The sequence below is a fragment of the Sorex araneus genome, chromosome 2 (assembly GCF_027595985.1).
Source record: "Sorex araneus isolate mSorAra2 chromosome 2, mSorAra2.pri, whole genome shotgun sequence".
NCBI classification, from domain to species: domain Eukaryota; kingdom Metazoa; phylum Chordata; class Mammalia; order Eulipotyphla; family Soricidae; genus Sorex; species Sorex araneus.
Genome location: NC_073303.1, coordinates 333,022,939 through 333,028,938, shown reverse-complemented (window position 1 = coordinate 333,028,938; position 6,000 = coordinate 333,022,939). Strand labels below are relative to the sequence as shown.

General features: G+C 48.5%; 1 protein-coding gene across 6 annotated transcripts in view; it reads left to right on the top strand.

Annotated features, from left to right (window-relative positions):
- The first annotated feature begins 806 nt into the window (after positions 1 to 806).
- ESCO1 (establishment of sister chromatid cohesion N-acetyltransferase 1) overlaps positions 807 to 6,000 on the top strand; it is a 49,672-nt gene continuing 44,478 nt past the window's right edge. For 4 of the 6 annotated variants that reach the window (XM_055126272.1, XM_055126273.1, XM_055126275.1 and 1 more), the window contains exon 1: positions 848 to 1,195. The gene's annotated coding sequence lies outside the window, so the exon portion shown is untranslated. Of the gene's footprint in view, positions 1,196 to 2,685; positions 2,719 to 6,000 lie in introns of those variants that run through there. The other 2 variants (XR_008628510.1, XM_055126276.1) reach the window with 2 other exon arrangements.

The following is a 6,000-nucleotide window of genomic DNA, read 5'->3' as shown; positions in this document are numbered from 1 at the left end:
AAAGAATTTCAGGAGTAGACAAGCAGTGAAGTAAACAAGATTTTATTTAGAGGTTTTTGAGGGAAGGAGAAAGGGATAAGTGGGAGAGAGAATAGTAAGAATAACGCGCTCAAGAGAGAACACGGGCTTCTCCAAGGGTGGAGAGAGCCCCTACACACATCCGAGCTTTAGACACAAAAGCATGAAAGTATACATCTCACGTGGGCACAAGCAGCACATGGGCTCAGGCAGCATAAGCGCGCCCTTGCTTTGTTCAAGGTGGCTTTTATAGGGTTTCTCCAACCTGCCCCCAAGTGAGGCTTCTTCCTAGGTAAAAGTTCGTTGCTAAGGAGGTTACCAGGGAGTGGTGATGGCCTTCTTTGGGCTGAATTAATCAGATTAAGGGAGAGTTAGAGGAACTTCCTGGGGGAGGGGTCCGTATCCTCAGGGTCTGTGGATGGTCTTATCCGGTCTTTTGTTTTCTGAATCGGCAAGGTGCATACATTTTAAAATTCTCCTTCCCTGAGACTTTGATAATCTAAGTTTCATTGCCCCAGGCCTTTCCCTATCTACCTGCCTACATAAGTACCTGGGATCAAACGTGGGTCTGGCACATGCAAGGCAAGTACTCTCATAGTTGCGTCCCCTCCGCTTGTCATTAAACTGGCCTGGGTGAAGGCTAAAATTACTTGCACCAAAGGTCGCGGAGAGCAGTACTCAAAACCTATGGCGCAACCATGGCGACGGGTTTTCAGGACCCGCCGCCACCGCTGGGGGCACTGGGTGGCTTTCGTCCCAGGGCGGACCCAGGGGAGGGCCAGTGCCGGCCGCCAGGGGGCGCCGCAGCCCCCCCGCGACGCGCCCACCCGCGGTGCGCGCACGCGAGGCCTCCCACCGCGCCTGCGCTGAGGATGGCCGCGGGCTCGCCGTTCCCCGACGCCCGGCCGTCCGGGCCGGGGTGAAAAACTGCGTGACACGCAGCGAGCGTGGCGGCCATCTTCCTCCTCCGGGCGCGTCAGCGGCGCCGGTTCGGGCCGAGGAGGAGCGTTGCGCAAGCGCGCCCGAGGCAGTCACAGGTAACTCCCATCTGACGGGCGAGGCGTCGCCGTCGTCGCCGGAAGTTTGGCGTTGCTGCGCCGCGGGAGAGGCGGCGGTCGCGGCGGGAGCCACCCGGATGTGAGGCGGCCCGCGTCGGACCCTCGGCCGGGGCTAGCAGGTAGGCGGGCGGCGGCGTCGCGGCGTCCGCACCTCCGTTTTCGTCAGGCGCGCGGGAGAACGCGGAGGGGGCCCCGGCGAGGCGAGGGCGGCCCCGAGCGCCGACCCACCTGCCGCCTGTGGGAGCGCCGGGGTCGTGGCGCGGCCCGGCCGGGCGGCGGGGGGCGCCTGCAGGTAGCCGCGGCCCGGCCCGCCCCCGCTCCCCGCTCCCCGCTCCCCGCGGCCCGCCGGGACCCCGAGGCCTGTGCGGGTGCGGGCCGGGCTGCGGGGATCCCGTGGAGGGGGTGCGGGGCAAGGTCACGGCCGCAGAGTCGGGGCTCGGGGCGTGTGGCGGGGCCGCCTGCGGGAGCGGCGGGGGAGGGTGTCGGGCTTTCTGGCCCTTTCGGGGGCGAGGCACGTGCCGCGGGTGGAACAGGTCCCCGGAAGAGAGAACTTTCCCACCCCCACCTCCTGGCCGTGGAGCTCGCAGAGCGTCGCACTCGAGGCGTTTGACCCGGGAGTGGGCGCGCGGCGCGGGGGCAGCCGGCGGCGCCGAGAGGGGAGAAGCCCCGGGAACCTGAGACGCCCGCGCCCCCGAACTGCAGGGGGGCGTCTGAAAGCAGGAAGTCATTGCAGCGCGCAGTATTCATCAGCTGAGTTCAATGAGCAGCCTTTTGCAGAAGCTGCTGGAAGAATACTTCCGAGGTGGGATATTCGAATATCAATGGGTTCCCACCTCCAACGATGACAGTATATATATTTTTTGAATGGAATAATTCATGTGTATTACCACGTTATTCATATGCTTTGGGTTTTTGGGCACCTCTGGCGGTGGTCAGGGCTTACTCCTGGTTCAGTGCTCAGGGGTCACCCCTAGCAGGGGTCAGGGTACCCACTGGGGTGTGGGCGGTCGACCCGGCTGGGCCACAAGCACCCTGCTCGCTCTACTGTCTCCCCGGCCTTTCAGAACTTTATTTTTAAAAGATTAAATGCCGAAATTCAAACTTCCCTGGAAAAAGAAATTAAAATTTGGATAAAATTCGAATATCAGTGTGAAATATTCTGGTTGTTGGGAACTCTTTTAGTTAGAAAAACTTAAGGATTCTCAGCACTTGGTACTAAAAGCATTTAATGTGACAGTAGGTTGAAAATGCCTAGTCTGGAAGCTGCAGATTTAGACCTAGAGCTTTTGAGAAAATGAGAAAAAAAATTGGATTATAATCTGGTCACTTCCCTCTTTATACCATCTTATTGGTAGAGAAATCCCTTAAGATAGATTTGTGACTTTAAAAGTTGAGTTCCTGGACCACGCTTGTTTTGGTTTTTTGAACTCTCTCTCTTTTTTTTTTTTTCTTCCGTCTTCTTGGGTCACACTATACGATGCTCAGGGGTTATGCCTGGTTCTGCACTCAGAAGTTACTTCTGGTGGTGCTCCAGTGACTGTATGGGATGCCTGAGATCAAACTCCGGTGGACCACGTGCAAGACAAACGCCCTACCAGCAGTTCTATATTTCAGGCCCCTTGAACTTTGCTTATTAGTTGAGGTAGTTAAAGTCTCATTGTCATCTTGTTCTGTCAGTTTTGTACTTATGTAGAGAACAGGTCAGGCTGTATTTCTTTTTTGGGTGTCAGAGATGGAACCCAGGACTTCATTGTGTCAAGCATCCGCTTTAGCACTGATTTACATCCCTAAGAAATTTATCAGTGGTGTTTTTTTTTTTTTTTTTTTTTTTTGCTTTTTGGGTCACACCTGGCGATGCACAGGGGTTACTCCTGGCTCTGCACTCAGGAATTACCCCTGGCTGTGCTCAGGGGACCATATGGGATGCTGGGATTTGAACCCGGGTCGGCCGCGTGCAAGGCAAACGCCCTACCCGCTGTGCTATCTCTCCAGCCCCCAATGGTGTTTTTTTTTTTGTGCCACACCCAGCTCGGTGCTTATTCCTGGCTTTGTACTCAGGGATAACTCCTGGCAGCCCTCAGGGGCTCCTTTGAGGTGCCCCTGTGCAAAAAGGGTGTGTGTATCTGCAGCCAGTAGTGCTTAATGGCTACTCCTGGCTTGGGTTTTGGGTTCTGCTCCTGGCACTGCTTAGAGGTCCATGTAGGGCCCAAGAAAGAACCAAGACTTACCATATGCGAAACATGTGCTCCATTCCTTTGACTTATCTCCCTGGGCCCTGCATTTGTTTTGTTTTACAATACTGGTGTTGTAGGTTAGTTATTTTTGGCAAATACATCATGTGGGTAAGCCTGCTATTTTGTCTTTTTTTGAGGAGCTTGTACTTAAGTAGCTTGTCCTTAGTTGCAGTACTATTCGTCTAAGAAAAACAGGATTTATGTCCTTTGCTCTCTGAGATCCGCAGAGCTGAAAACTCATGTAAACGAAAGTGGGTTATAAATATTACCTTTATGAAGTGATTCGCCATCATTTTAGTTAGGATCCCTTTACACATTTTTTTTTTTTTACCCCATTGCCAGAGATTGAACCCAGGGCCTTACATTTATAATACAAGTGCCCTATGGTTGAGCTACATACCTGACTACATTTTTTTTGCGGGGGCAAGGGCTGGGGGTGGGAGTGGGGTCATAGCTACCGTGCTCAAGGTATATTCCTAGTTCTGTGCTCAAGTGTTACTTCTGGTATCATGTGCTATACTGGGAATTGAAAGGGGGTGATTGATCACATACAAGGCAAGGAACCGTCCATATGCTTTCTGTCCAGCCCAACATTTTCTTTTTAAAAATTTTTTTCTTAGTCACTGTGGGTAAAGTTACAGAGTTATAAACTTTTGTGCTTGCTTTCCAGTCACATAATGATCGAGTACGCAACCCTTCACCAGTGCCCATTCTCCACCACCATTTTTTAAAAAAATCTGAAGCATTTCCCTTCTTTTATTTTTTATTTAAATTTATTTTTTTATGCCCTCACACTTTATATAAGTACTGTGGTTTACAAAGTTGTTCATAATGATTTGTTAACGGTGTTCATTATCCCAACACCAATCCAACCACTATTCCAGGTTCCTTCCACTATTATCTCCAGTTTTCCCAATCACCCCTTGAGCCTGCACTCATAGCAGGTCCTCAATTTACCGAGAGTATCTTGCCTGCACGGCAGAGCCTGGCAATCTACCCGTAGTGTATTTGATATGCCAAAAACAGTAACAAGTCTCTCAGTGGAGACATTACTGGTGCCCACTGGAGCAAATTAATGAACAAAGGGATGACAGTGCTACAATGCTATCTTTAGACATTTCAGCACACCAGAAAATTGTGTTTTAAAATAAAAATGTAGTTTTACATTTTTTATTTAAAAAATTATAAATTAATTTGGGTTTTGGGGTCACTTCTTTTATGATCAGTGCCTATTCCTGGTTCTACACAAGAGTTTACTTCTGGCTGTGCTGTGGGGGTGGCATATGCTGTACCAGGAATGGAACTGGGCTTGGTTATATAGCAAGACAAGCTTTCTTACTGTCTGCACCTGACAGGATCTCTCTGATCGCTGGCCCACTAGTGCTTTTTGTTTGTTTAACTTTGGGCCACATCTGGCTGTGCTGGTCACTTTTTTCAGTGATTATTTTACTCCTGAAGGTGCTTGGGAGATCACATGGGATGCTGAATATCCAGCCCAGGTCATGGAACCCGGGTTGGCAGTGTTCAGGGCAAGTGCGCTACCTGCTGTTCTGTCTTTTCTGCCCTGGTTTGTAGGCTTTTAAACCATATGTACATATGCTAATCCTGTTTATGTTTCATTCATCTTTTAGGTCTGTTTCTTCACTTTCCGATTTTATGTCTATAATATATTTGGCAGAGTTCAGTTCAGTTTAATTTTTTTTTTTTTGCTTTTTGGGTCACATGGCAATGCACAGGGGTCACTCCTGGCTCATGCACTCAGGAATCACCCTGGCAGTGCTCAGGGGACCATATGGGATGCTGGGATTCGAACCCGGGTCGGCCACATGCAAGGAAAACACCCTACCCGCTGTGCTATCACTCCAGCTCCTCAGTTTAATTTTTTTAAGTATTTCCCACTGTAGTACTATCATAACTGATTATGGGTGCTCTCATTTGTGTTGTTGGTCTGTTTGTCTCCAAAGCAATAACACACATTAGTATAATTTTTGTTTCTTTTTTTCTCTTTTTTAATTTCCACGATAACCCACATTAGTATAGTTTATAGCTTAAGAATTGGTATCTGGTAGAACAAGTTCATCCACTGTGGTTAAAGTGTAATTTCTTTGGGTTCAGAAGAACATATTTTTTAAAAATTTCCAAACTCAGGCAGTGTCTACTTTGAATTTTGGAAATTAGTTACTTCTAGTATAACTGTACTGTTAATTAGAGAACATACTGTATGTATTCTTGAGTGTTTGTGGAGACTTGGCTTAGGCAATTTTTTTTTTTGAAGCGAGCTAGTTTTTATTGAATGAAACTTAGAAAGATGTGAGGAAAGAGGAAAAAAGGGAGTAGATACTCAAGAGAGAACAGAGGTTTGCTTTTCCAGAGTGGAAGAAACAGACAGTGACAAGCAAGTGAGATCCAGGCCCAAGGGGAGAATAGAGGCTTGATGAGCAACCAGTAGGGCCTGTATTTGGGGCATTGTAAATATTCTATGTGTGTTTAAAAGAACATTTTATAAGTCAAGGGATAATACGTATATGTGTTCATTAGGTGAAGTTTAAAATTGTGTTCTAATCTGTATAATAACTGTAGGGGTTTTTGTTGTTTTTGCATTTTGTTTTTGAGTTGAGAGAACTCAGATCTCAGTTATGATTTTGTATATCTTTTTTTTTTTTTTTTTTTTTTTTGCTTTTTGGGTCATA